The sequence below is a fragment of the Stylophora pistillata genome, chromosome 7 (assembly GCF_964205215.1).
Source record: "Stylophora pistillata chromosome 7, jaStyPist1.2, whole genome shotgun sequence".
NCBI lineage: Eukaryota > Metazoa > Cnidaria > Anthozoa > Scleractinia > Pocilloporidae > Stylophora > Stylophora pistillata.
The window spans coordinates 21,265,955-21,269,815 of NC_142525.1; the positions used below are offsets into that span (position 1 = coordinate 21,265,955).

At 39.7% G+C, this 3,861-nt stretch overlaps 1 pseudogene; it reads right to left on the bottom strand.

The window, feature by feature from the left end:
* Nucleotides 1-3,028: 3,028 nt before the first annotated feature.
* LOC148727058 (uncharacterized) overlaps nucleotides 3,029-3,861 on the bottom strand; it is a 1,235-nt pseudogene continuing 402 nt past the window's right edge.

Here is a 3,861-nt window from a genome sequence, read left to right on the forward strand (position 1 = left end):
CACTTAAGCACAGTTCCTTGAAAACCAAAACAAGTAGACAGCCTTGTCACTAGAAGAGTATGGTCCACCGAATCAAACGCCGCCGACAGATCCAAAAGTAGCAGTATGACCGACTCATTACGATCTAAAGCACAAAGAATGTCATTTTGAACCCTCAGTAGAGCCGTTTCAGTGGAGTGAAATGACTTGTATGCGGATTGAAACGTTTCCGAAAGACCATTAGATGTAATATAGTCTGTAAGCTGGACACATACCGCTTTTTCCACAAGCTTAGACACAAACTTCAAATTAGAAATAGGTCGAAAACTTTCATATTTAGTGAAATCAGCATTATGTTTCTTTAAAGTCGGTGTCATAGCTGCAATCTTCAAGACATCAGGCATAACTCCAGTAGATAAAGATGTATTCACTATGTTAGTCAACACAGGAGTTAGTAAATTGAAACATTCCTTCATCACCACTGCAGGCAGAGGATCAAGTACACAGGATTTATTAATAGATCTCAATGCAAGTCCCTTGATGTCTTCGTAACTGACATTAATAAAGTCTGAAAACACAGAGTTACATTCCACGTAGTTACCAAGAGTCACTTCATTAGCATCATTACCTTGCGCAGAATTCTTCTCTATTAGTGTGGCATGGATACGATCAATCTTGTCAATGAAATAATCAGCGAACTTACTGCCCTTTTCACAAAACGCAACATTGATAGTAATTACAATCTAAGGCGTATTAATAACTTTCCGCATGTACGGTGTAACAGTGACCTTGGTAGAAATAGTGCAAGGTACAGAGGGCCCATTGTATGGAATTTGCTGCCTAAAGCCATCAAGGATGCTTCCTCTCTACAGCTTTTTAAACAAAAACTTAGACAGGCCTCAAGGACATTAGATCGCATTCAATTCGAAAAGGAGGCCTGTGTGATAACATCAAAGCAAACGGATTTTTTATACTTTTAAGCCCTTGAAATTTCTTTACTTTTTCCTTAGAATTGTCCATGTATTTGGGTAGTTCCTTTTTGGTTCCTGGCAGGTCCACACCAGCCTTTGGGTTGCCACAAACCGACCTGCCTTAACAAAAATTATATGTATGTATGTATATGTATGTATGTATGCGAAAGAATTAGCTAGTGCATCGCTTGTGGTCGCATGATCTATTCTTTGTTTGCACGTGACGTCGGCATAAATTAAAAAACCGGGGTCAGCCATGTTGGGGGATAACCACGCGTTACAACCCCTGTAACATAGCTGTCTGAAGTGTAAGTTGAAGGTGTTACGCATATACTTGTCAATGTCATGCATTCTAAGTAGCTGTCAATACTTGTAATTAGGTACGCCAATGTAGACTATTTTAAGACTTGTGCTGTAGTTTGGATTGTAATACCTTTATTTTGTGTGAACGGTAAATTTGTTTTGTTGGATACTACACCGCCCACGTGCTTTGCGGAAGCCGGTATGATCGTTTTTACAGTACTGTTTTAGTTTCTCCTCTTATCATGCCACAACTCTGTGTTGTCTTTGGTTGTGTTACAGGTATGAACAAGCAAGCAATTGAAAAATGATTATTGTTTAAGCTTCCAAGGCTGTATGTTTCTTTTGTAATAAAAATTTTCCAAACTTGGCGCATACGCATATAGTTTACTTTGAGATTCAGCTAATTACTGATAATTGTGGGATTGATGCTGTGTTTTCTAAATACTGATAATAACAACACAAACTGGGGTATAACCACGCACATACTTTGCGGAAGACGGTATTGTTTCGTTGGTAAAGGCAAAACCAGGTGAGTCTCTGGCTCCTATTGACAAAGCTGCCATAGTGTGCTATGCACTCACCAATTTATCAGAGTCCATGCATTGTACCATTTGATCGAGGTGAACTTACAACCAGTTTGATTCCAGGTAATTCATGTACAATTTTTCATATAAAGGCTGTAGTTAAGGCTAGCCACAATCTGTCATTAAAGAACTTCAGTAATTCTCAAGTTTACAAAACACAGCTTTAAGGTACACCATTGACAAGCAACATTTGTTTAGTTTGTGTCACAGATGCTAGTCGTTAATAGATACCTATACGACAAACAACCATAAAGTTCAGTTAGCATTTTGACAAAGAAAGGAGCACCCTCAAAGTAATAGTTTGGTGGTTGTGGTACAATTGAATAACCTTGACATTTCAATCATGATTGCTCAGTTAATTTTTTCTATAAAAAAGTTGGACAGATCTAGTTTCTTAAAGGCTCTTCTTTCAACTTCAAACATGACAAATGATACCATTTTATTTTGCACAAATCATTGTCACAGCCAATTAATGTGCTGCCCTCAAAATCTTGTTGACAATAGCACTACAGCCCTTCCTATTCTTCATCACCAGATGATGTTGATGAAGATGGAATGGCTAGAGCGTCACACCCTGGGCATGTATATTACTTCCCTACAATTTCAGTCAAAATGCACTTGCTTAAGAAATCAGAGGAAACAGAGCGTGCATTTTCCCAAAACTCTTGGTCAGGAAGAATTTCTGCACAAAGAGATCTATTGTTGTTCACACCACAAAATCACAATATTAAACCTCACAGATAGGGATCAGGGCCTGAACTCGGTAGTAGGCATGACTTTTGTCAAGATGAACTTTACCAAACTCTTCTTTCTTTAAACAAAAGTTGGTTTGGCCAGCAGCCTCAGCGATTGTGGAATCCTTGTGTGCATATGGACATTTTATTCACACACACCCATCCCACAGCATTTGCAGTTAATCCCATCAGGAGAAGCTCCCAAGTATGGTCACCTTAGATCAATATTGAGACCACTGTCAGAAATTGTCAAAGACTCATGGTCAGAAATTGTCAGACTGGTAAGCTTTGTGAGCCCTACCCTCGTTTTCACAACCCCACCTCGCAGCCGCAGTTGAAAACTTATGGGCTTCAGGGTGGCATATGGACTTAACAAGAACTCTTAGCAGGCTTAGCTGTATTTGTTTTGCAAGCATTTTTTAGATTGGAAGCAGTAATACGACCTGCCTGCCTGCCATTTAGTACCAAACTTTATATTGTGACTGCTTTCTAGTTGAAGCTTCTATTGCTCCACACTCATCAGGTGTAATCTCAAGCGATATTTGTTGACATTGCTGCAACAACTCTATGTACTGGTAATCTAACTGCAAACACTCTTCTCTAAAAAAAACGCTATTGGGCAAGGGCTTGGGTACATTACCAATTTCTTTACAAGTATACTGCTTATTTAAAGGTGCGACAAGGGACAAGACTGCTGAATTTCCTGTACAGCCAGAAATACTCTAAAAATAGTTTTCTGCTCTTCTGGGGTTGGGGCAGGTGTCCTGGTTGTTCAGATCCCAGGGTTAGATCTAGTAGCCATAGGACTAACCAGTGTTTCTCCACCATCAATTCATGCTTCCTTCAGGCAGAGGTAAAATCCATCTCAATTATAGGTAATGGGGATTTCTTTCATATGACTAGAGAGAAGCCATTTGTTCTTTTCCTGTGTGCATGTGGTAGATACTCTAATTCTAACACCAGCCTCCACAGAAAAAAGCTCTGCCCCAACATGAGACCACCCTTCACACAACCCTGCTATGCAATAGCAATGGGAAGCAATTACAGTTCCATATTTTTCTGCCAGAAACCATGTTCAAAGTGGGATGTCCTGGGCTCTCTGTGAGCGATTCACCAAGTGAGAGTACACAAAAAGTCTTAATTCTAAATCCAAAATTTAAATCCTTGAAATATGCCATATCACTCGCTAATGAGAGTACAATGAGTGATATGGCTTCTGAACTTGAAGCTGTCGTGTCAAGATCGACTAGATCGCTCTGACAAAGGGCTAACGCTCGAAACGTCAGCTTT